The following is a 27,032-nucleotide window of genomic DNA, read 5'->3' as shown; positions in this document are numbered from 1 at the left end:
GGAGAGAGAAACCGAGTTAATGCTTCAGATTGGTTTTGATCACCTTTCGTCACATAAATTGGATGTTGGCAGTTTTATTTGTATCTGTGAAGCTGTAATGAACAGCAAAAGCCAATTCTAGCAACAGCAGCCAATTAAGTGGTTAAGTCATTATATAAGATGCAGTTTCTTCTTGTCCAATCTGTATGCTGCATACATGAGTAGCAGGTGGTGTATGTATATTACAGTCCTTATTGTGATCTTCAGAGTATATCTTATCACGAAAGAAATGGCAAATACAAAATTGACTCAGAGGCAGGAAGCAAAAGGTAATGGTTGATTGTTCTTAAGGACATAAGCAGGAGTAAGCCAAACGACCCCTCGAGCCTACTCCACCATTTAATACGATCATGGCTGATCCGATCTTGGATTCGGGTCCACTTCCCTGCCCGCTCCCCATAACCCCTTATTCCCTTGTCAGTTAAGAAATTGTGTCTCTGTCTTAAATTTATTCAATGACCCAGCTTCCACAGCTCTCTGAGACAGCAAATTCCACAGATTTACAACCCTCAGTGAAGAAGTTCCTCCTCCATCTCGGTTTTAAATGGGCGGCCCCTTATTCTAAGATTATCAGTGGAAACATCCTCTCTGTATCCACCTTGTCAAGCCCCCTCATAGGGGTCAAGTTTCGGGCCGCGCCTAGAACAGCGCAGCCCCGACATCGACACCCATTTTTCGCGCCCAAAAACGCGACAAAAACTTACATAGGAATTCTTGTCCTCCCTGCAGGTCCCTCGGAGCTCGGCGCGACCAGTGGGAGTGGGGGAGTGGGGGAGTGGGGGAGTGAGGGGGTGGGGGAGTGAGGGAGTGGGGGAGTGGGGGAGTGGGGGAGCGGGGGAGCGGGGGAGCGGGGGAGCGGGGGAGCGAGGGAGCGAGGGAGCGAGGGAGCGGGGGAGCGAGGGAGCGGGGGAGTGGGGGAGTGGGGGAGTGGGGGAGGGAGTGGGGGAGTGGGGGAGTGGGGGAGTGGGAGGGAGCCACAGTGTCGCGCCGATTCTGGAAGTGCAGGGGGCGGGGCTAACTTAGATCTGATGACATCGCGACAGCAGCCCAAATTCACAAACATTGGCACTCGGCCATTTTTAAAGGAACGTGAAGAAAAGTGCTGATTTGTTTCGTGGAGCTATGGAAAGGCTAGTGAGTGAATTCTGCTGATTTTTTTGTACCTGAAGGAGTGCTTTTAGCAGCACTGTTGAAGAAATCACCTGTGGAAATCAGTGAGTGCTGCTTTTTGCTGCTAAACTTCCAGAACAAGTGCTGCATGGGTGCATGCAAAATAAGGACTGGGTGTTTTGAAAAATCAGAGTGTCAATTCAATACAGCAATGGAATAATGTCCACCATGAACAAAGAATTTCTTGCGTGAGGAAGTGGAGATATTAGTCAACGTCATTGAGCAGAGATGGCAGGAGCTGGATACCAGCAACAGAGGTCGCATAAAAGTGCCACCCAAAGAAATGAAGAAACGCTGGAACCAAGTTGCAGAAGATTACTGCGCAGTGGTGCATACCAGGAGATCTGGAAGTCAGTGTAAAAAGAAATGGCACGATCTTGGTCAAGTAGTTAGTGTAAGTAATATTTTCATTTTTTAATGTAATAGTCACATTACAATTACGATCTGTGTGTCCCACTCTGCAGAAAGACACACTCTCTATAAAAAATTATATTTTACTCTTTGCAGAAGAAATTGGCCCACAACAAAAGGGAAGCAACTTGAATAGGAGGAGGCGTGCCCAATCTGATTCTACTGACACCCTTGGAACAAAGGGTAGCTGCTGTGATGAGTCGTACATGGAGAAAAGCAATCAGTACTGCACAAGCTGGGCCCGCACGCGAGAAAAGGGTAAGTCCTGAAAATGCATCGTGGCCCTTTAAATCAACCTGCTGCCTGGCCTGCTATGTGTGAGAGTACTCATGCCACCCATCCTGCCTCCTCCTTTGCTGTTAAACATTTGACTGTTCTGATATATTTTGCCGAACATGATGATGATGCCAACCCTGAAGATCCAGAACTAGAACCAGGTGCGAACGATCCAGACTGGATGCTGGCGGCGATGACTGAAAAGTCTTCAGGGGAGACCTTCCAAATTAATGTTTATGAGCCCACATTAAGGGGCATCAGGGTTTCAACCCCTTGCATAGGTTCTGGTTCCACCTTCCATGGTTTTGATTCCGATGTTGCGAGTCCCAGTGGTGCTGCTGGTGTAATCCAGCAGTTTACAGCCATTGACCCACCATCCCAGCCTGCGCCTCCCACTCGCATAGGCTCTGGTTCCACCTTCCATGGTTTTGATTCTGATGTTGCGGGTCCCAGTGGTGCTGGTGATATCATGGAGCAGTTTACACCCATTGACCCACCATCCCAGCCCACGGCTCGCACTCGAGTGGTGCCAGATGCAAGACCCAGGGCCGCACCATCCCAGCCCGCACCTCCCACTCTAGTGCTGCCGTTTGGAACACCAAGCACCCCACCGTCCCAGCCCGTGTCTCCCAGTGTAGTGGTGCCGTTTGGAACACTGAGCGTCCCACCGTCCCAGCCCGCGCCTCTCAGTGCAGTGGTGCCACAAGGCAGACCCAGGCAGAGGAGCAGGAGATTGGAGACACGCTCTCCTGAGATGCAGCGTGCAACAGATGCGGCTCAGGTTGTGGCATTGGGTGTGGAGACCAGTGAACTTACCCGATCACTCGTGGGCGGCGTCAGTGCAGTGGGTGAAGAGTTAACGGTACTGACAGGAGAAATAGCAGTAATGACACGGGAACTTAGGGAGGGAATGTCTGAGGGAGTGCAATCGACGGCACAGGCCGTCAGGGAGGTAGCTGCTGCAATAAGGACACACAGCCCAGCCAATCAAATGACATCCCCATGAAGAAGTGAACATTCACTGAGATGTGGATGAGACATGGTTGCAGCCTTTCTTTGCTGCTTTTGTTCTTGTTCTTGATGTAGCTGTAGTAGCGTTTTTCAAATTGAAATTGTTTTGTAACTTTACAACTTATAAGTGAACTTAGGGTTTTTAAGTGATCTTGTAGTGTAAATGCTGTCACATTTTGTATTTATTTAATTTTGCATCTAAAAAGTGATCCTGAAGTTTAAGTGATAAGAGTGTAAGATTTTTCACATTGAAATTGTTTTGTAACTTTTGTAACTTTACAAGTTTATAAGTGATCTTCAAGAGTCATATTAACGTATTTGTTGTATCAAGCTTTACTTTTTATTACAGTGACATTAACTTTTCAATAAAATATTTTTTCATTAAAACTGTTTGATGTTCCATTAACACAACACAACGTAGGAACAACTGCAAAAAATAAACATGCCCATGCGCAACAGTTGTCACAGAGCCCTCAGGCATCAGTAGTTGAAGCGTTCACGGATGAGCTGCTGGCGCAAGGCTCGAGCAATCGTTAAAGGAGCACGATGGACGGCCCTCCTCCGACCTCGTGCTTCGGCATGCTTTCCTGATTGTTGTCATCATCCTTATCCTGCTGTTCCGTAATACTATCATCATGCACTGGCCCCTCATGTGGGTCTTCTGGTTCCACTACCAGCTCCTGCTGTCTCATGATGGCTAAGTTATGCAGCATGCAGCACACAACAGTGAACTGACCGACAATTTGAGGAGAGTATTGAGCAAGTGGCCTCCGGAATGGTCCAGGCATCGGAAACGCTGTTTCAATATGCCAATGGTCCTCTCAATGATTCTGTGCGTCGCAATGTGTGCCATGTTGTATTGATGGTCAGCTTCCGTCCGTGTCACGTGTAGGGGCGTCATGAGCCAGGTGGTCAGGCCGTACCCTTTGTCTCCCAGTAGCCAGCTCTGCCCTTCTGGCTGCTGCTCAAACATGTCAGATATAACGCTGTCGCGTAGGATGAATGCATCATGGGTGCTGCCAGGGTATCTCGCAGCGACTGACATGATTCGCTGCTTGTCGTCACACACAAGCTGCACATTGATGGAGTGGAAACCTTTTCTATTCCGGTACTGCTCGGAATCCTCCACAGGTACTAGCAAGGCTATGTGGGTACAATCCATGCAACCCTGTACCTTTGGGAAGCCAACAATCCTGGAGAAGCCCACAGCCTTGTCATGGATCACTTGTGCGGTCATTGGGAACTTGATGAAGTCATTCCTCCGCACATACAGTGCAGCCGTGACCTGGTGAACGCAGGCCTGTATTGCACATTGAGAGATGGCGCACACATCTCCAGTTGTAGCCTGACACGATCCCGAGACACAGAAGGCAAGTGCAGCTGTAAGTTTCACTGCAACAGACAAGGCAGTTGGCGTTCTGCTTCTGGGCTGCAAATCTGCTCTCAGCATATCACAGATCTCAACGACAGCTTCTCTGTGGAAACGCAGCCTTTTGACACAATCAGCCTCGCTCATGTCCAGGTACGAGCACCTGGCTCGATATTGCCAACGTGGGTAAGGTCTCCTGCCCATCAACCTACGGGCTACGACATTCCTGGTGCGGTGAGCTCTAATCAATTCTCTCCTATGCAGTGAATTGATGGCGAACCATTGCATAATACGTGGTGTTGACAATGCAGCACCCATACTTGAATTGCAAATTTAACTTTTAAGCTGGCTGGCTGGATGGCTTTGCACACCTCCTCTGTCTCCTGGCCGAACGGCCTTCGCCTCCTCCGCAGCTCGAAGGCTGCTTCCTGCCTCTTCGCCTGCCGTCGAGCCACTGACGCCGCCCCTGTCTCCTACATGAAAGGCCTGCCTGAAGCACCGCAGCTCGAAGGCTGCTGCTGCTTCACACAGGTAGGAATATTCAATATTTTTTATTTGCTTTATTTATAATTTTTTATTCAGGATGGCTCTTTATTTGTATGTGAGACTGTTGAATGCTTGTAGAATTTAATTACTTCCCTTTCCCCCCCCCCCCTCCCCCTGTTCCCTACACCTGATTTGTAACCTACGCCTGATTTATAAGTGTAGGCAAGGTTTTTCTGAGCGTACAAAAATCTACACTTACTCCAAACCAACTTAGAATGGAGTAAGTTTTTACTGCCTAAACTTGCAAAACAGGCGTGAGTGGCTGGATACACCCTCTTTTTTGAAAAAAAAATCATTTCCAAAATGGAACTGTTCTAACTGAGCAAACTAAATGCTGAGAATTGTAATTCATAAGATACTCCATTCTAAACTAGTTGCTCCAAAAAAAATAGGAGCAACTCAGGCCGAAACTTGACTCCATAATCTTATGTTTCGATAAAGATCACCTCTTATTCTTCTGAATTCCGATGAGCAGAGACTCAACCTTTCCTCATAAGTCAACCCCCTTGTTATGTATGTAAACCTTGCCAATGTGTAAGACTTGCCGCCAGGGGTGCACCTGTGGGAGACCAAAGGGTCACCTGCACATCCTGGGCAAGCGGGTATAAAAGGCAATCTACCATGCTGCTTCCTCACTATGGAGTTACATTAACGAGACTAAGGTCACAACAGTTTGAGCTTACAATATACGGTCTTGTGGAGTTATTCTGGACATAACAATTGGCGACGAGTAACAGTTAACGAACTTTCAAGCGGTTATGGCTGCCTTCGTTGAGCGTCTTGACCAGTACTTCGTGGCCAACGAGCTAGAAAAGGAAGAAACCGCGATCAAGCGCAGGGCGATTCTCCTCACCATTTATGGGTCCACGATATATGGCCTCATCAAAAATCTGCTAGCACCGATGAAACCAACAGAGAAGACGTACGAAGAGTTGTGCACACTGGTTCGGGAACACCTCAAGCCGAAGGAGAGCATCTTGATGGCCAGGTACCGCTTTTATACGCACCATCGCTCTGAGAGCCAGGACTTGGCGAGCTATGTCGCCGACCTAAGACGTCTTGCGGGACCATGCTGGATTTTTGGGGAAGTGTTGCGGGACTTTTTCGTGCTTGGAATCTGCCATGAGGTCATTCTTTGCAAACTGCTGTCTGCCGAGTCCCTAGATCGGAGCAAGGCCATCACGATAGCCCAGGCTTTCATGTCCACGAACGATAACACTAAACCGATATCTTTGAAGCATCGAAGCTCACGGGCAAGTACTGTGCATAAAATAACACGTTCAGCAGGCAGAACTGTACATGGCAGGGCCTACACACCTGCAGAGGCCAGACCTAGGATGACTGAGTCCGCCGTGGGGTGTGAATGCGAATCTATTAACACCATGTTGGCACTGTGGGGGTAATCATCGAGCCCATCCATGTCGATTCAAGCACTACGTGTGCAAGGGCTGTGGAACAATGGGGCAGCTCCAGCGAATGTGCAGGCGTGCTGTGACTCACCACGTGGCAGAGTCAGCAGAAGATGACTGATCCGGCCCGGATCATGCTGAACGAGTAAGAGGCAACTCAACCCGAAGCTGAAAAGGAAGTGTATGGGATACGCAGCTTCACCGCTAAAAACCCTCCGATAATAAGTCAAATTAAACGGCATTCCAGTTTCCATGGAATTGGATACAGGGGCAAGTCAGTCAATTATGAGCCAGAAGGCTTTTGAGAAACTGTGGGGCAACAAGGCACAAAAGCCAAAACTAAGCCCGATCCACACCAAGCTGTGCACCTACACCAAAGAGCTCATACCAGTCATTGGCAGTGAAGGTATCGTACGATGGAGCTGTGCATGAGTTACCATTAGGGATTGTACCAGGCGATGGCCCAATGCTGTTCGGCAGAAGCTGCCTAGGAAAGATCCGATGGAACTGGGACAACATCAAAGCACTGTCTTCGGTGGATGACGCCTCGTGCACCCAAGTGCGAAACAAATTCCCGTCGTTATTCGAGCCAGGCATCAGCAACATCACAGGCGCCAAAGTGCAGATCCATCTAGCCCCTGATGCACGATCCCGTTTATCACAAGGCCCAAGCGGTTTCATACATGATGCGAGAGAAAGTCGAGATCGAGCTGGACAGACTTTAAAAAGAGGGGATCATATCGACAGTCGAGTTCAACGAATGGGCCAGTCCTATTGAAAAGCGATGGGACGGTCAGAATCTGCGGGGACTACAAGGTAACGATCAACCGAGTCTCGTTACAGGACCAGTACCCACTACCCAAAGCAGATGACCTGTTCGCAACGCTAGCAGAGGGGAAGTCGTTCACCAAGCTGGATCGAACCTCTGCTTATATGACACAGGAGCTGGCTGAACCTTCTTAAAAAAATTGACATGCATCAACGCACACATAGGACTGTTCATATGCCACGGATGCCCCTTTGGGATTCGCTCGGCTGCGGTCATCTTCCAGAGGAACATGGAGAGTCTGTTGAAATCAGTTCCGCGCATCATGATGTTTCAAGACGACATCTTGATCACTGGCCGCAACATCACCGAACACTTGCACAACCTGGAAGAGGTTCTCAAGCAACTGGACAGAGTGGGACTCCGGCTAAAATGCTCCAAGTGTGTTTTCCTGGCGCCAGAGGTTGAATTTCTGGGGAGAAAGATTGCGGCAAATGGCATCAGACCCACTGACTCCAAAATGAAGGCCATCAAGAATGCACCCAGACCACAGAATGTGACGGAGCTGTGTTCATTCCTGGGACTCCAACTATTTTGGTAACTTTCTATCTGGGTTGAGCACTTTGCTGGAACCATTGCATTTATTGCTACGCAAGGGTAACGACTGGGTTTGGGGTAAATCTCAAGAGACAGCCTTTAACAAGGCCAGAAACCTGCTATGTTCTAACAAGCTACTTGCATTGTATGACCCATGTAAACATTTAGTACTAGCTTGTGATGCATCTTTGTACGGGGTCGGTGGCTTGCTATAACACACACAAATGTGTCAGGCAAACTGCAACCGGTTGCATATGCGTCAAGAAGCTTATCTAAGGCTGAAAGAGCCTACAGTATGGTTGAGAAAGAAGCATTAGCATGCTTATACGGAGTTAAGAAAATGCACCAATACCTATATGGACTCTGGTTCGAGCTCGAAACCAACCACAAGCCACTCATTTCGCTGTTCTCAGAAAGCAAAGGTATTAACACCAATACTTCGTCTCACATCCAAAGATGGGCACTAACATTATCTGCACCAGGCACTGAGAACTGCGCTGATGCCCTCAGTTGGCTACCATTGCCCACCACCGGGATGGAAATGGCGCAACCCGCAGACTTGCTCCTTGTAATGAATGCTTTTGAGAGCGAGGAGTCACCCATCACGGCTCGCCAGATCAGGACCTGGACTAGTCAGGACCCTGTGCTATCACTAGTAAAAAAACTGCGTCCTCAATGGGAGCTGGTTGGTGGTCCCGGGGAAATGCAAGACGAAATTAAGCCGTTCCACTGACTCCAGGATGAAATATCCATCCATTCGGACTATCTCCTATGGGGGAATCGTGTAGTTTTGCCAAAAAAAGGTAGGGAAACATTTATACGCGACCTTCACAGTACCCACCCAGGCATAGTCATGATGAAGGCTATCGCCAGATCGCACATTTGGTGGCCCGGCATTGACTCGGAATTGGAATCATGCGTAAGCCAATGTAACACTTGCTCACAGTTGAGTAATGCACCAAGGGAGGCCCCACTGAGTATATGGTCATGGCCCTCCAAACCGTGGTCCAGGGTCCATGTAGATTTCGCTGACCCCTTTCGAGGAAAGGTGTTCCTAGTAGCAGTGGACGCTTACTCTAAATGGATTGAATGTATAATAATGTCGTCATGTACGTCCACTGCCACCATTGAAAGCCTCTGGGCCATGTTCGCCACCCATGGTTTGCCCGACGTCCTTGTTAGTGACAATGGACCATGTTTCACCAGCTCGGAATTCAACGAGTTCAAGACCCGCAATGGCATCAAGCATGTCAGGTCAGCGCCATTTAAGCCCACATCCAATGGTCAAGCGGAACGGGCAGTCCAAACCATCAAGCAGAGCTTGACTGATGGTTCCCTGCAGACCCAGTTATCTCGGATTCTGCTCCGCTACCGCACGCAACCCCACTCGCTACCGGGGTTCCCCCGGCAGAATTGCTAATGAAGAGAGCATTCAAAACCAGGCTCTCCTTAGTCCACCCGGGTCTCAATGATCATGTAGAAACCCGGCGTCACCGGCATAACATGTACCACGATCATGCGGCTGTATCACGTGACATTGATAATGACCTTGTATTTGTTCTTAATTACAGTCATGATCTCAAATGGGTTGCTGGCACTGTGTTAGCCAAGGAGGGGTATAGAGTGTTTGTCAAACTTTTGAATGGACAAACATGCAGGAAGCATGTTGGATCAGACCAAACTGCGGTTCACTGACAACCAAGAAGAGTTTGAAGAGCACATTACCATCAATGATCCACCCACACACACCCAACCAGCAATCGACCTCGCGGTCAACCATGAGGATGAACCCACCATGCCCGACAGTCCGATCAGACCAGCCACACCGCAGTGCAGCACTGATCCGACCGACTCACCCATGCCAGGACTTCAACTCAGACGATCAACCCGGAAACGCAGAGCCCCGGATCACCTCAACTTGTAACTAACTTGTATCTAATACTTTGGGGGCGTGGGGGAAATGAAATGTATGTAAACATTACCAAAGTGTAAGACTTGCCACCGGGGGGTGCACCTGTGGGAGACCCAAGGGTCACCTGCACACCCTGGGCAAGCAGGTATAAAAGGCAGTCTACCATGCTGCTTCCTCACTCTGGAGTTACATTTAAAGAGGCCAAGATCACAACAGTTTGAGCTTACAATATACAGGGCCCAAGTTTCGGATGCCCTCCCAGAACGGCGCACTCCAAGAGGCCCGCCTATTTTTTTAGAATAAAAAAAGCTCCTAAAACTTGCCTCTCGATTCTCCGAGTCCAGCAGGCCTGTTTCACAGTCAATGCAGCGCAACACAAGCAGCTGGGGGCGGAGCTACAGCCCTGCACCAAAGAGAGTGCGCAGTAGCTCCTGGCCTTCCCAGTGCGTCTTGTCTCCGGGCGACCCTATCCCTGGCCGAAGTAACATCACCCTTATCCCGGGCCGAGTGCCCTGCCTGCCCTTGCCTCCTTGGCAGTGGGGCCCGCCCGACCAGCAGTTCTTTGACGGTGGGCCCCGCCCGAGCAGCTCGTTGGCAGGCTGTTGGAGGGCTCCCGGTGCTGCAGTAGGTGAGTAGAAACTTTACATTTTTTATTTATTGATTTTTTTATTATTAATTTTTTTTTTGATTTATTGAGTTATTTATCATTTATTATTGATGGCTCTTTATTGGTACAAGTGAGGTGTTTAATGCTTTGTAAAAATCCCCTAACTTCCCTTCCGCCCCCCCCCCCCCCCGCCCATCTCTTGCTATCTGTCTAATTTATAAAGTGTAGGCAAGGTTTTTCTGAGCGTACAAAAGTCAACACTTACTCCGTTCTAAGTTAGTTTGGAGTAACCTTTCGCTGCCTAAACTTGCAAAACAGACGTAAGTGGCTGGTAACGCCCCCTTTTGAAAAAAAATTGTACTAACATGAAACTATTCTAAGTAACTTTGAATTGAAGCAAACTAAATGCCGAGAATTGTGATTTCTAAGATACACCATACTAAACTAGTTGCTCCAAAAAAAAAGGAGCAACTCGAGCTGAAACTTGGGCCCCGTACGGAGTTATTCTGACCATAACACCCTCCTCTCCGGAATCAACCTAGTGAACCTTCTCTGAACTGCCTCCAAAGCAAGTATATCCTTTCGTAAATATGGAAACCAAAACTGCACGCAGTATTCCAGGTGTGGCATCACCAATACCTTATATAGCTGTAGCAAGACTTCCCTGCTTTTATACTTCATCTCCTTTGCAATAAAGGCCAAGAATCCATTGGCCTTCCTGATCACTTGCTGTACCTGCATACTATCCTTTTGTGTTTCATGCACAAGTACTCCCAGGTCCCGCTGTACTGGAAGGCTGTATCCAGTGTGGTTCTGCAAGGCTCAGTGCTAGGACCCTTGCTTTTTGTGGTATATATCAATGACTTGGACGTGAATGTTGGGGGTATGATTAAGAAGTTTGCAGATGAAACTAAAATCGGCTGTGTGGTTGACAATGAAGAAGAAAGCTGCGGACTGCAGGAAGATACCAATGTACTGGTCAGGTGCGCAGAACAGTGGCAAATTGAATTCAATCCTGATAAGTGTGAGGTAATGCATTTGGGGAAGTCTAACATGGTAAGGGAATACACATTAAATGGTACGACACTGAAAAGTGTAGAGGAACAAAGAGGACCTTGGAGTAGCAGGCCAGCTGTTAAGGTGGTTAAGAAGGTATATGGAATACTTAGCTTTATTAGTCGAGGCATGGAATACAAGAGCAAGGATGCTATGCTGGAACTGAATAAAACACTGGTTAGGCCGCAGCTGGAGTACTGCGTGCAGTTCTGGTCACCACATTACAGGAAAGATGTGATTGCACTGGAAAGGGTACAGAGGAGGTTTACAAGAATGTTGCCTGGACTGGAGAATTTTAGCTATGAGGAAAGATTGGAGATTCTGGATCTGTTTTCTTTGGAACTGAGGAGAGACCTGATTGAGGTGAGTAAAATTATGAGGGGCCTGGTTAGTGTGGGCAGGAAGGACCTGTTTCCCTCGGCAGAGGGGTCAACAACCAGGGGACATAGAGTTAAAGTATTGGGGAGAGGAGGTTTCAAGGGGATTTGAGGGGAAATTTCTTCACCCAGAGGGTGGTGGGGGTCTGGAACTCACTGCCTGAAAGGGTGATAGAGGCAGAAACCCTCACCACATTAAAAAAAAAGACTTAGATGTGAACTTAAAGTGCTGTAACCTACAAGGCTATGGACCAGGAGCTGGAAGGTGGGATTAAGCTGGATAGCTCTTGGCCAGCACGGACACGATGGGCCGAAATGGCTGCCTTCCGTGCTGTAAATTTCTATGATTCTATCGTTCTATACAAAGAGATTAAATAAAGGTGCTTTTGCCTGATGCATCTATATTGGTTGCCATCTGTACACTAGTTCACTGTTTACATTGCTAAATTGGTTCCCTTATCTCGTGGCAGAAGCATAAATCTGCATTATTGGACTAATTTGATTGATTTGTTTTATGATTGTTGCTAGGTTTTAAACATTTTGAGTAACTATGATTTTTGTGTTGCTTCTCATGTTGATTGGAAGCCTTTAATGGAACATCTCTGAACTGCCTCCAATGCAACTCTATTCCTCCTTTAAATAAGGAGACCAAAACTACATGCAGTACTCCAGGTGCGGTCTTACCAACGCCATGTACATGTGTAGCAGGACTTCCCTACTTTTATATTCCATCCCCCTTGCAATAAAGACCAACATTCCATTTGCCTTCCTAATTACTTGCTATACCTGCATGCTAACTTTTTGTGTTTCATGTACAAGGAGCCCCAGATCCCTCTGTATTTTGTAAACTCTCACCATTTAAATAATCATTTTCTTTTTTATTTTATTTGCTTTTTTTATTTTCCCTACCATTTTCCTACATTATACTCCATCTGCCAAATGTTTGCCCCCTCACTTAGCCTGTCTGTATCTCTTTGCAGATTTTTTGCGTCCTATTCACAACTTGCTTTCCCTCCTATCCTTTATATCCTCAGCAAATTTGGCTACTTTACACTCGGTCCCTTCATCCAAGTCATTAATATAGATTGTAAATAGTTGAGGCCCCAGCACTACTACCCCACTAGTTACAGTTTGCCAACCTGAAAACGACCCATTTATCCCGACTTTGTTTTCTATTAGTTAACCAATCCTCTATCCATGCTAATATATTATCCCCAACCCCGTGTGCTCTTTTGTGCAGTATCCATTTATGTGGCACATTATCGAATGGCTTCTGGAAATCGAAATACTGGTTCCCCTGTCTCCACCTTACTCGTTACATCCTCAAAGAACTCCAGCAAATTTGTCAAAAATGATTTCCCTTTCATTAAACCATGCTGACGCTGCTTGACTGCATTATGATTTTCTAAATGTCCTGCTTCTACTTTCTTAATAATGGACTCCAGCATTATGTTAGACTAACTACGTTTGCAGTTTTCCAATCCGCTGGGACCTCTCCAAAATCCAGGGAATTTTGGTAGAATGCAACCAATGCACCCACTATCTCTGCAGCCACTTCTTTTAAGACCCTAGGATACAGGCCATCAGGTCCAAGGGACTTTCCGTCTTTAGTCCCATTCGTTTGCTTAGTACTTTTTCTCTAATGACAGTGATTGTTTTAAGATCCCCGATCCCAATAGCCCCTTGATTATCAATTATTGGAATGCTTTTAGGGTCTTCCACTGTGAAGACCAATACAAAATATTTGTTCAGTGTCTCTATGATTTCCCTGCTTTCCATTATTAATTCCCCAGTCTCATCCTCTAAGGGACCAGTGTTTACTTTAGCTACTCTCTCCCTTTTTATATACCTGTAGAAGCTCTTACTGTCGGTTTTTATATTTATTGCTAGTTTACTCTCAAACTATCTTCTCTCTTTATTCTTAGTCGTCCTTTGCTGGTTTCTAAAAATTTCCCAACACTCTGGCCTTCCATTATTCTTCGCAAAATTGTATGCCTTTGTTTTCAATTTGATACCATCCTTTACTTCCTTAGTTAGCTACGGATGGTTCATCCTTCTCTTAGAGTCTTTCTTTCTCACTGAGTATATCTTTGCTGAGAATTATGAAATAACTCCTTAAATGTTTGCCACTGCTCTTCTACCGTCTTACCATTTAATCTATTTTCCCAGTCCACTTTAGCCAACTCTGCCTTCATACCTTTGTAATTGCCTTTATTTAAGTTCAGGACACTAGTTTGAGACCTAGCTTTCTCACCCTCAAACTGAATTTGAAATTCTACCATGCTATGATCACTTTCTCCCAAGAGGATCTTTTACTGTGAGATAATTAATTAACTAAGTTGCATTACACATTACCAGCTCTAAAATAGTCTGCTACCTGTTTAGTTCCACAACTTATTGTTCTAAGACACCATCCCGAATACACTCTCTGAACTCCTTTCTCAAGGATACCTTTGCCAATTCGATTTGTCCAAAATATGAAGATTAAAATCACCCATGATTATTCCCGTACCTTTCTTACAAGCCTCCATTATTTCTTGATTTATACTCTGCTGCAGTGTAGCTACTGTTAGGGGGCCTATAGAATACTCCCAGCAGTGATTTATTTCCCTTATTTCTTATCTCCACCCAAACTGAATCTATATCTTGATTTTCTGAGCCGATATCATTTCTCACTACTGCACTGATCTCATCCTTTATTAAGAGCTACCCCACCTCCTTTTCCTTTCTGCCTATCCTTCCGAAATGGCGCATACCCCTGAATATTCAGTTCCCAGCCTTGGTCACCTTGCAACCACCTCTGTGTAATGGCTATCGGATCATACCCATTTATATCGATTTGTGCGGTGAACTCATCTATCTTCTTACAAACGCTGCATGCATTCTGAGGATGAACTTTTAACCATTTTTCCCTATTCTGACTCCACTTTCTGATGCGCTCTTATGTTTATATGCTTTGTCCTTTCCTGTCACACTCTGGTTATCGTTACCCTGCACTATTGCCTTCTCTTTTCTTTTTGACTTGGGAGTAATCCAGCCATACCAGAGGCTGCCGTTAATTTCCAGTTTTGCTAAGAATGACAAGACAACATGATTCTGTGTAGATTACCATGAATTAAATGACTTGGCAGAATCTGGCACCGACCTAATGCCTTGCTTTGAGGAGATACTGGAGAAGCTGGGGCTAGATCTGCTCAAAGGTTATTGGCGGGTGCCACTTGGTGCAAAGGGTAGTTGACTCTGGAGTTTTGTGATGTCCTTCGAAGCAAAAATTTACAACCACCACATTCCAGTCATTGCTAGATTCAGTTCTGATGGGCTAGAAATTGCATATAGAATCACAGAAGTAAGCCATTCGGCCTATTGTGTCTGTGGCAGCTGAAAAAGAGCTATCCAGCCTAATCCCACTTTCCAGCACTTGGTCTGTAGCCTTGCAGGTTACAGCACTTGTGCATATCCAAGTACATTTTAAATGTGATGAGGGTTTCTGCCTCTACCACCCTTTCAGGCAGAGAGTTCCAAACCCCCATTGCCCTCTGTATGGGAAAATGTTCTCCTCAACTCCCTTCTACCACTTACTTTAAATCTATGCCCCCTGGTTATCGATCTCTCTGTTAAGGGAAATAGGTGCTTCCTATCCACTCTATTTCGGCCTCTCATAATTTTATACACTTCCCCTCAGCCTCCTCTGTTTCAAAGAAAACAATCCCAGCCTATCCAATCTTTCCTCGTATCTAAAGATCTCCAGTCCTGGCAACATCTTCATAAATCTCTTGTGTACCCTCTCTAGTGCAATCACATCTTTCCTGTAATGTGGTGACCAGAACTGAATGCAGTAGTCTAGCTGTGGCCTAACTAGTGTCTTATTTGGTTTGAGCACAACATCTATGCTCTTGTATTCTATGCCTTGGCTTATATAGGAAAGTATCCTGTATGCCGCCTTAATCACATTATCTACCTGTGCTACCTTCAGGGATCTGTGGACACACACCCCAAGGTCCCTCTGTTCCTCTACATTTTTCAGTATCTTACCATTTATTGTGCATTCCCTTGCCTCATTTACTCTCCCCAAATGCATTACCTCACACTTCTCCAGATTGATTATATTTGCCACTTTTCTTCCCACCTAACCAGTCCATTGATATCTTCTTGCAGTCTGCAGCTATCCTCACGATCAACCATATGGCTAATTTTTGTATCATCTGCTAACTTATTAATCATGCCCCCTACATTGAGTGTCCCCTGCCACTGAGCCAATTTTGGTTCCAACTAGCCACTTTCCTTTGGATCTCGTGGGCTTTTACTTTTCTGACCAGTGTCACATGGGCCCATGTCAAAAGCCTTGCTAATATCCATGTAGACGACATCAAATGCGCTACCCTGTCAACTCTCCTCATTACCGCCTCAAACAATGCAATCCGCCTTCCCTTAACAAATCCATGCTGACTGTCATAGAATCATAGAAATTTATAGCACAGAAGGAGGCCATTCTGGCCCATCGTGTCCGCGTCGGCCGACCAGCTTAATCCCACTTTCCAGCTCTTGGTTGGTAGCCCTGTAGGGGCAACTTTAAGTGCATATCCAAGTATTTTTTAAATGTGATGAGGGTTTCTGCCTCGACCCCCTTTCAGGCAGTGAGTTCCAGGCCGCCACCACCCTCTGGGTGAAGAAATTTGACATCGTATCTCCTCTAAACCTCCCCCCAATTACTTTAAATATATGCCCCTTGGTTGTTGACCCCTCTGCCAAGGGAAATAGGTCCTTTCTATCCAGGCTCCTCATAATTTTATACACTTCAATCAGGTCACCCCTCAGCCTCCTCTGTTCCAAAGAAAACGGACCCAGCATCTCCGATCTTACCTCATAGCCAAAATTCTCCAGTGCAATCACATCTTTCCTGTAATGTGGTGACCAGAACTGCACACAGTACTCCAGCCACGGCCTAACCAGTGTTTTATTCAGTTCAAGAATAACGTCCTTGCTCTTGTATTCCATGCCTCGACTAATAAAGCCAAGTATTCCATATGCCGCCTTAACCACGTTATCTACCTGGCCTGATACCTTCAGGGATCTGTGGACCTGCACTCCAAGGTCCCTTTGTTTCTCTACACTTCTCAGTGTTGTACCATTTAATGTGTATTCCCTTGCCTTGTTCGACCTCCCCAGATGTATTACCTCACACTTATCCAGATTGAATTCAACAGTGACTACACTCCAAAAGTGCTTCATTGCCTGTGAAGTCCAATGGACGTGAAAGGTTGCTATATAAATGCAAGTCTTTTCTTTCTTTCACATGTCTACCTGTGCCTTCAGCCCATCTGCCTTATTCGCTAGACTTGACGTGTATCCTGCACCATTAAGCACTGCCAAACTCTCTTTGTTGTCTATTTTCTAGCCTTTGTTTCCACTACCTTCCAAACTATCATGTATTGATGAGAAGGCAACTTTTATTTGATATTAGAGGAACATATCCAGGTTACCGATATATTAACCCAGTTAGAACAAACCAGGATTACAGTTGAGGCCATCACGTACCAAAAAATAAGCAAGGGCATTCTTTGGGTTGACTGTTTTTGTAGATTAATTCCTAATTACACCATTAACTGCCTTACCCACAAGTTGAAGCCCAATTAAGTGGTTTGATTCCTTCTGCAGAAAATACTTTCGGAAGGCTTAAAATGTCATGTCAGCAGATCCTGTGCTAGCTAGTCCCCAAGTATTCTTGATCTTCCACAGCAACAGTAACAATAGTGAAGGGTAGAAACATAGAAATTAGGTGCAGGAGTAGGTCATTCGGCCCTTCTAGCCTGCACCGCCATTCAATGAGTTCATGGCTGAACATGCAACTTCAGTACCCGCTTCCTGCTTTCTCGCCATAACCCTTGATCCCCCTAGTAGTAAGGACTTCATCTAACTCCTTTTTGAATATATTTAGTGAATTGGCCTCAACAACTTTCTGTGGTAGAGAATTCCACATGTTCACCACTCTCTGGGTGAAGAAGTTTCTCCTCATCTCGGTCCTAAATGGCTTACCCCTTATCCTTAGACTGTGACCCCTGGTTCTGGACTTCCCCAACATTGGGAACATTCTTCCTGCATCTAACCTGTCTAAATCCATCAGAATTTTAAACGTTTCTATGAGGTCCCCTCTCATTCTTCTGAACGCCAGTGAATACAAGCCCAGTTGATCCAGTCTTTCTTGATAGGTCAGTCCCGCCATCCCAGGAATCGGTCTGGTGAACCTTCGCTGCACTCCCTCAATAGCAAGAATGTCCTTCCTCAGGTTAGGAGACCAAAACTGTACACAATACTCCAGGTGTGGCCTCACCAAGGCCCTGTACAACTGTAGCAACACCTCCCTGCCCCTGTACTCAAATCCCCTCGCTATGAAGGCCAACATGCCATTTGCTTTCTTAACCGCCTGCTGTACCTGCATGTCAACCTTCAATGACTGATGTACCATGACACCCAGGTCTCGTTGCACCTCCCCTTTTCCTAATCTGTCACCGTTCAGATAATGCTCTGTCTCTCTGTTTTTACCACCAAAGTAGATAACCTCACATTTATCCACATTATACTTCATCTGCCATGCATTTGCCCACTCACCTAACCTATCCAAGTCGCTCTGCAGCCTCATAGCATTCTCCTCGCAGCTCACACTGCCACCCCACTTAGTGTCATCCGCAAATTTGGAGATACTACATTTAATCCCCTCGTCTAAATCATTAATGTACAATGTAAACAGCTGGGGCCCCAGCACAGAACCTTGTGGTAACCCACTAGTCATTGCCTGCCATTCTGAAAAGTCCCCATTTACTCCTACTCTTTGCTTCCTGTCTGACAACCAGTTCTCAATCCATGTCAGCACACTACCCCCAATCCCATGTGCTTTAACTTTGCACATTAATCTCTTGTGTGGGACCTTGTCGAAAGCCTTCTGAAAGTCCAAATATACCACATCAACTGGTTCTCCCTTGTCCACTCTACATGAAACATCCTCACAAAATTCCAGAAGATTTGTCAAGCATGATTTCCCTTTCACAGGTCCAAGTCAGCATGGATTTATCATGTCACCTCTTTCCAAATGCGCTGCTATGACATCCTTAATAATTGATTCCATCATTTTACCCACTACCGATGTCAGGCTGACCGGTCTATAATTCCCTGTTATCTCTCTCCCTCCTTTTTTAAAAGTGGGGTTACATTGGCTACCCTCCACTCCATAGGAACTGATCCAGAGTCAATGGAATGTTGGAAAATGACTGTCAATGCATCCGCTATTTCCAAGGCCACCACCTTAAGTACTCTGGGATGCAGTCCATCAGGCCCTGAGGATTTATCGGCCTTCAATCCCATCAATTTCCCCAACACAATTTCCTGACTAATAAGGATTTCCCTCAGTTCCTCCTCCTTACTAGACCCTCTGACCCCTTTTATATTCGGAAGGTTGTTTGTGTCCTCCTTAGTGAATACCGAACCAAAGTACTTGTTCAATTGGTCCGCCATTTCTTTGTTCCCAGTTATGACTTCCCCTGATTCTGACTGCAGGGGACCTACGTTTGTCTTTACTAACCTTTTTCTCTTTACATATCTATAGAAACTTTTGCAATCCGTCTTAATGTTCCCTGCAAGCTTCTTCTCGTACTCCATTTTCCCTGCCCGAATCAAACCCTTTGTCCTCCTCTGCTGAGTTCTAAATTTCTCCCAGTCCCCGGGTTCGCTGCTATTTCTGGCCAATTTGTATGCCACTTCCTTGGCTTTAATACTATCCCTGATTTCCCTTGATAGCCACGGTTGAGCCACCTTCCCTTTTTTATTTTTACGCCAGACAGGAATGTACAATTGTTGTAGTTCATCCATGCGGTCTCTAAATGTCTGCCATTGCCCATCCACAGTCAACCCCTTAAGTATCATTCGCCAATCTATTCTAGCCAATTCACGCCTCATACCTTCAAAGTTAGCCTTCTTTAAGTTCTGGACCATGGTCTCTGTCTCTGGTAGGACATAGACAGACTGGTGAACTGGGCTGACACATGGCAGATGAAATTGATTGTAGAAAAATGTGAAGTGATGAATTTTGGAAGAAAAATGAGGAGGGGCAGTATACGCTAAATGGTACAATGTTAAAGGGGTGCAGGAACAGAGAGACCTGGCGATTCACATACACAAATCTTTGAAGGTGGCAGGACAAGATGATATGGCTATTTGGGGGGGAACATTTTTTTATGGGATCCTTTTGGCTTTATAAATCGAGGCATAGAATGCAATAGCAAGGAAGTTATGCTAAACCCTTCTACATCACTGGTTAGGCCGAAGCTGAATTATTGTGTCCAATTCTTGGCCGAACAGGTTAGGAAGGATGTCTCAAGGCCTTGGAGAGGGTGCAAAGGAGATTTACTAGAATGGTACCAGGGATGAGGGACTTCACTTATGTGGACAGAAGGAGAAACTGCTTCCACTGGCAGGAAGTTTGATAATCAGAGGACACAGATGTAAGATGATTGGCAAAAGAACCAGAGCAGAGTTGAGAATTTAAAAAAAATGCAGCGAGTTGTTATAATCTCAAGTGCACTGCCTGAAAGGGTGGTGGAAGCAGATTCAATAATAATTTTCAAAATTGAATTGAATATATACTTGAAAAGGAGACACTTGCAGTGCTATGGGTAAAGAGCACGGGAGTGGGATGAATTGGATAGCTCTTTCAAAGAGCCAGCACAGGCATGATGAACTGAATGACCTCCTTCTGTACTGCAAGATTCTATTCTGTAAATTTGCAATAATATAGCACCTTTTATCAGAAAAACATCCCTAGGTGCTGCACAGAAGCGGACCAAGATAAAGAAGATGGTAGGAGTGTAAAGCTTGGATCTTAAAGGTGGGGGAGCGGGAAAGTGAGGAGGGGGGAGAGGGGAAAAGGGGGCATGGGTAGGGAGGGGGAGGTAGAGGAGAGGGGGGAGGGGTGTTGGAGAGGTTTAAAGACGGAATTCCAGAACGTACGGCCAAGGCGACTGAAGGCACGGTCACCAATGGTGGTGGAAGAAAGTGGGTAATGCACAAGAGGCTCGATTTGGAGGAACGGTTGTAGGGTGAAGGAGGTCACAGAGATGAGGAGGGCATGAAGAGATTTAAACGTGAGAATGAGAATTTTAAATTTGAAGATTGGTGGACTGGGGAGCCAATGAATTTCAGCGACTATGAGGGTTATGAATGAGTGGGATGGTGCAAGATAGGATACGTGCAAGAGAGTTTTGGATGAGCTGAGGTTTATGGAAGGCGGAGAATGGGAGGCTGGCCAGGAGGTGGTGGAAAGGTAGATCTGGGTGTCAGCAGTGTACATGTGGAACCTGACCCCATGATGTCACCAAGGAGCAATATGCAGACGAGGAAGAGGAAAGGACTAAGGTTAGATCCTCAGGGATCTCCAGACAGAACAAAGTTTGGGCGTGAAGAGAAGCCATTGTTGAAGATGCTCTGGCTATGATTGGATAAGTAAAAGTGTAACCAAGTGAGGGCAGTCCCACTGAGCTGGACAACGGAGGAGAGGTGTTGGAGGACGATGGTATGGTTGACCATGACAAAGACGACAGGGATGAGGAAGGATAATGCACTATGGTCACAGTCACAGGATGTCATTTGTAACTTTGATTAGGGTGGTTTCAGTACTGTGGCTGGGACAGAAACTGAACTGGAGAGATTCAAACGTTGAATTGCGGAAAAGGCGGACACGGATTTGGGAGGCAACCTGGTCAAAGACTTTGAAGAGCAAGAGTAGAGTAGGTTGGATATGGACAGAGGGTTTAAGGTTGGGTTCTTTAAGAAGGGAGGTGATGTTAGCAGTTTTGAAAGGCTGGGGAGACAATACATTCACATTCCACACCAACACATCAGAGCCATTTACTGAGAGAAGGAACTGAGCCTGGGGAGAAACACCCAGTTGTTTATCTAAGTTTCAAGCAGCTGCCATGAGAGATGGTTTATTTCACAAATTAAAAATAATTTTTAAGCTTTGTCAGGATACTACAGTAGCTACAGCCATACTAATATGGAACTTCATTTACTCTCTATTCTGACCACAAACCTTTAGTATGATTCAGAGTCAACTTATGCCAGAAAAATGTGTCTGTTGCAACAGAGCATTTCTCTACAAGAATATAACACGGCCATCCAACATTGTCATGGTTTTCAAACCAGGAACACCAAGACATTAACACATCAGGAATAAATATATTGTAGTTTTGATCCTTATCAATGCCATGTTGGCAACATCCACATTCAGATGGGCAGGAGTAATATGACACAAAGGGAAGTAATTTTGTTTTGGCTTGGTGGCTATCCCTTTAAATACAGTCACAATACATTGTAGGTTAAAAGCCAACTGCAGTTACTTTCCATATTCCAACCTAGATTGATGCACATGTTGCAAGGAAGTTTTGAATTGGTTTAAGAGCTTAAATGGAGAAGCCAAGTCACATTCAAAACAAACGCATACTGTATGACTTATTGAGTTGTAATAATTGTTTCCTTTGGAATCTGGCTGTCATTTATTTAAACGATGTAACTAGTTGTACTGCACTTTTTTTTGACAGACATGTCTGTCAAGCCCCGCCTCCCCATGCTGCATCTGTCAAGTCTGGCCCCCCCCCCCACCCCACCCCCCAGTCCCAGCCCCGAATCATTCCCTCCACGTAGTGCCGAGAAGTAGGACCTGAGGCCCGAGACTGCGGACCTGATCTCGATCGCTCGATCACTCACTTCGCTTCCAATCTTTCAGTAATGGATCAGAGCTGTGACTTGTTTTAAAATATTAAGAGACTGTTTAATATCTCTGTTTAAATCTTATAGTTGTTTCAGCATTATAACCACTTTAATTTGATTACTGTGACTTCATGCTGGGTGATTCTTTCAGCTGTCTTGCATGTCTTGCCTAATGTGTTTGTCCCTTTTGAAGGAGGTTGTGTAATGGATTGAATTGTGAACAAGTATCACAGGTTATTGATGCTGAGCAGCCTAGAAGTGGGGGAAGTTAGTGGGATAGTGGGGGAAGAGATAAATCAGGATCAGGTGTAAACATGAGGGGGCTGAAGGAAGCACACTTACCAATCTTGTAGTTTTTTCTCTACCAGAGGTTACTGTCTGTTTTTATACTTCTTCCCCAGAGAGCTGTGGAGGCGGGGTCATTGACTATATTTAAGGTGGAGAGATAAGTGAGTCAAAGGTTATGGGGGAGCAGGCAGGGAAGTGGAGCTGAGGCCAAGATCAGATCAGCCATGATCATCTTGAATGGTGGAGCAAGCTCAAGGGGCCAAATGGCCTACTCCTGCTCCTATTTCTTATGTTCTTCTGTTCAACAAGGTATCAAACTACAACTCCCAGTAAACATCTATAACTCCAGATATGCCAACCTGTCCTATATGATACGGAGTTTTTTAAGTCAACTCGCGGTTTCTGAGTTTGTCAGAATTTCTTAGCATGCAATGTGAAATCTCGTGCACATTTGAAAAGGAATTTGCAGTGCAAGATTCAAGTTTGTACTTGATCCTGCTGACTCGGCCCAATTCTTGAGTCATTTCTATCTTATGAAAATAATAACCAACCTGTCCAGTGAATGGAAACATTGGGACACGTGCGCACAAACGCTGGGCTGGACTGGAGTGAGAGATGAAGTATTAGGATTCCTATCCCCTCTCAAGGTATTAAATTAGCACTGGTGTATTTTTCAGGAGAACCAAAACTATTTTTGGAAAAACATTATAAAGCTTTTCTGGTTTGAATAGCATTATTCTGATCAAGGAAGGTGGTGGATTTATCATGATTTGGGTGTAAGTTCACGACACCCAGCAAGTACAGCATGCTCTATTTTGCTGCATTATAGCCAAAGGATTGAATTGTATCACTGAATCTTCTATCAACTCAGTCATGCTGTATAGCCAGCAGAGAGTTTGGTGGAAATGACTAGATACTAAAACCGACCAGCCTATATTATTACAAAAGCAAAATACTGCAGATGCAAGAAATCTGAAATAAAAACAGAAAATGCTGCAAATATTCAGCAGGTCAGGCAGCCTCTGTGGAGAGAGAAACCAAGTTAACATTTCAGGTCGATGACCTTTCCTCAGAACTGGTTTGTCAGGATTTCTTCGAGTGCAAAGTGAAATCTCATCGACCTGAATGTGAACTCTGTTTGTCTCCATTGATGCTGCCTGATCTGCTGAGTATTTCTAGCATTTTCAATTTTTATTACAGGCAATATTATTCTTTTTTATTAAAAGAACATCATTATGTACAGTTTGCAAGAAGAAATGACTATTATTGCCTTGTAAGCTGACCCCAGGCCCAAGACATGAAGGCAACCACAGCTGTGTACACAGACCTGGAAGTATCCGCTACACGGAGTGACTTCCACAGACAATGGCAACAGGAATTTGGCGGGAGTGGGAATTCACTGGAGTGGTAAGTAGTGGGTGAATAGTACACATCGTGTGTTATCAACCTGAAACTTAATAGAATTTTCTTACTTTAAAACTGTCAAGTATGTACATGTTGTTTGTAGCCACCAGATGGCGTCATTGTTGGAGGCCACTGAGCAGCACGCACATGGTGCTGCTCAGGTATAAAAGGCCAGCCACTTTGAGAGTCAGGCACTTTGGGCCGTAAGAAAGCAGAAACAAGGTTGTACCTTGTTCAGTTAGACAGTACTCCGTTTGTACCTTTTATTACATACATAACATTTGGCGACGAGAATACAAGAATCTTCGTTTGCAAAATGAGCACGATTGGATTTTTAGAGCGATTCGTGGAGGGAGAAGATTGGGCAGACATTGTGAGCCGTTTGAACCAGTACTTCGTGGCCAACAAAATGGAGGAGGTCGACGATGCAGATCGGCGCCGGGTCGTGTTCCTCACTGTGTGCGGTTCAAAGATCTACGGTCTGATAAAGAATCTACTCATGCCTGGTGATCCAACAGAGAAAACGTACGAGGAGTTGTGTACATTGGTACGGGAGCACCTCAAGCCAGACGACGGCATCATCATCTCGAGATACAGGTTTTATACACACGTTCGATCGGGAGGGTCAGAGCGCGGCGGAATTCATTACCGACCTGAGACGTCTAGCGGGACCGTGTAAGTTGGGGACGGGGTTGTCAGACATGCTGCGGGACTTCTTTGTTATCGGTATCAACCTCGAGGTGAACCTGCACAAACTTCTGGCGGTGGTGGAGTTGGATTTAAAAAGGGCCATCCAGATCGTTCAATCATGTATGACGACGGACAGGAGTCTAAAGCAAATAGCGGTGAAGAACCGAACCTCGGCAAGTACTGTAAATGTGATTGATTCGGCGTTCGGCAGAGCAGCACGTGGCAGGGCCTCTCCGGCTGCGTTCGCAAAACCTGTGGCTGCCCAAAGTCCGCCAGCGGGAATGTATCCAATGTCTCCGTGTTGGCGTTGTGGGGGAAATCACTGGCACCAGCAGTGCCGATTTAAGCAATATAGTTGCAAAGGCTGTCTGAGAGTGGGGCATCTCCAGTGCAAGTGTCCACAGATGAGCAAGCGTGCTGTGACACACCACGTGGAGGATGAGAGTCAGATTAGCGCGGATCCGGATACGCAATCCAAGATGTCAGAGGAGGCAGTGTATGGACTGTACTCTTTCATAACCAAGAGTAAACCAATTTTGATTGATGTGAAGTTTAACGGGATACCGGTATCGATGGAACTGGACACTGGGGCGAGTCAATCGATCATGAACAAGAGGGCATTTTATAAGCTGTGGGATACGAAGACTGTGAGGCCCAGGCTGAGCCCTGTTGATGCCAAGCTACACACATACACCAAAGAACTGATAAAGGTGATTGGCAGTGCACAAATGAATGTGTCATATAACGGTGCGGTTCATGGGTTACCGCTGTGGATTGTTCCAGGCAATAGCTCAATGCTGCTCGGCAGGAGCTGATTGGAAAAAATCAGATGCGACTGGAATGAACAGCCATGATCTTATTGAATGGTGGTGCAGGCTCGAAGGGTCAAATGGCCTACTTCTGCACCTATTTTCTATGGCCCCAAGTTTCCACACGCTACAAAACTGGCGCCCCTCCAAGCTGGGCGCCCGTTTTTCACGCCAAAAACCGCGCCTGAAAAAAAACGCGCGATTCTGGAGCGCCCTGCTGCTCCCTGGCAGCTTGGCACGGCGCCTACCACTCGCGCCGATTTTGTAAGTGGGAGGGGGCGGGTACTATTTAAATTAGTTTTTTTCATGCCAGCAACGCTGTGCGTGCGTGTTGGAGCGTTCGCGGACGCACAGTGTGAAGGAAACATTGGCACTCGGCCATTTTTGTAGTTCTTTGTAGCTGTTTAATTTTTGAACATTTTTTAATAAAAGCACATTGCCATCAGCACAGAGGCTTCTTGCAGCAGTGAGAAGGCTGCAGGAAGCCTCAGAAGTTGAGGCAGCCGTTTCCTGATGGCCTTCCCCCCCCACCCCTGCCGCCGGGAATGGCTGCCTCAACTTCTGAGGCGTCCTGCAGCCTTCTCACTGCCTCCTTCCCCCCCGCCCCCCCCCCACCCCCCCCGCCGTCGGTCGCGGGAATGACGCCACACCGCTGAGCTGACTTTAAGGCTTCCACCTCAAGTGGAAGGCTGCACAAATGCCTGCATACTGCCTGCCTGCCCCTCCCTCCCTCCCGTTCGCGGGAACAACGCCACACCGCTGAGCTGACTGAACCTGCCTAAAGCACTTTCACGCAGGTAGGAAGATGGTTTATTTAATCTTTTCTTTGCTTATAAATGTTTATTCAGGTTGCATTTATTTGTGTAAGTATAAATAAGGATTTATTATAGAATTTAATGACTTCCCTCCCCCCCCACCTCGTTCTGGACGCCTAATTTGTAACCTGCGCCTGATTTTTTAATGTGTAGAACAGGTTTTTTCAGTTCTACAAAAATCTTCACTTGCTCCATTCTAAGTTAGTTTGGAGTACGTTTTCACTGTGGAAACTTTGAAATCAGGCGTCAGTGGCCGGACACGCCCCCTTTTGAAGAAAAAATTCTGTTCCAAAGTGAAATTGTTCTAACTGACTAGAACTGCAGAAAAAAAAATGTGGAGAATTGCGATTTCTAAGATAGTCCGTTCTCCACCAGTTGCTCCTAAAAAATCAGGAGCAAATCATGTGGAAACTTGGGGCCTATGTTTCTATGGAACGACATAAAGGCGTTGTCATCGGAGGAAGATGCACATGCCCAAGTATTGAGCAAGTTCCCCTCGCTCTTTGACCGAGTATCGGCAACTTCACGGGAGCCAAGGTGCAGATCCACGTGGACTCGGATGCAAGACCCGTCCATCATAAAGCTCAGGCAGTTCTGTACATGATGAGGGAGAAGGTCGAAATTGAACTGGACAGACTCCAGCGTGAAGGGATCATATCACCAGTCAAATTTAATGAATGGGCCAGCCCCATTGTTCCTGTGCTGAAAAGTGATGGCACAGTCAG

General features: G+C 46.0%; 1 protein-coding gene across 4 annotated transcripts in view; it reads left to right on the top strand.

The window, feature by feature from the left end:
• Positions 1-27,032, top strand: part of LOC139265087 (endoplasmic reticulum membrane adapter protein XK-like) — a 74,743-nt gene that overhangs the window by 14,870 nt on the left and 32,841 nt on the right. Inside the window, exon 1 of one of the 4 annotated variants that reach the window (XM_070881979.1) lies at positions 22,220-22,316. The exons of the other annotated variants lie outside the window; for them this stretch is intronic. The gene's annotated coding sequence lies outside the window, so the exon portion shown is untranslated. Of the gene's footprint in view, positions 1-22,219; positions 22,317-27,032 lie in introns of those variants that run through there. 4 annotated transcript variants of the gene reach the window in all.

The sequence above is a fragment of the Pristiophorus japonicus genome, chromosome 6, assembly GCF_044704955.1.
Source record: "Pristiophorus japonicus isolate sPriJap1 chromosome 6, sPriJap1.hap1, whole genome shotgun sequence".
Taxonomy (NCBI): Eukaryota; Metazoa; Chordata; class Chondrichthyes; family Pristiophoridae; genus Pristiophorus; species Pristiophorus japonicus.
The sequence above is the reverse complement of the archived record's forward strand: the minus strand, read 5'-3'. Positions and strand labels throughout refer to the sequence as shown.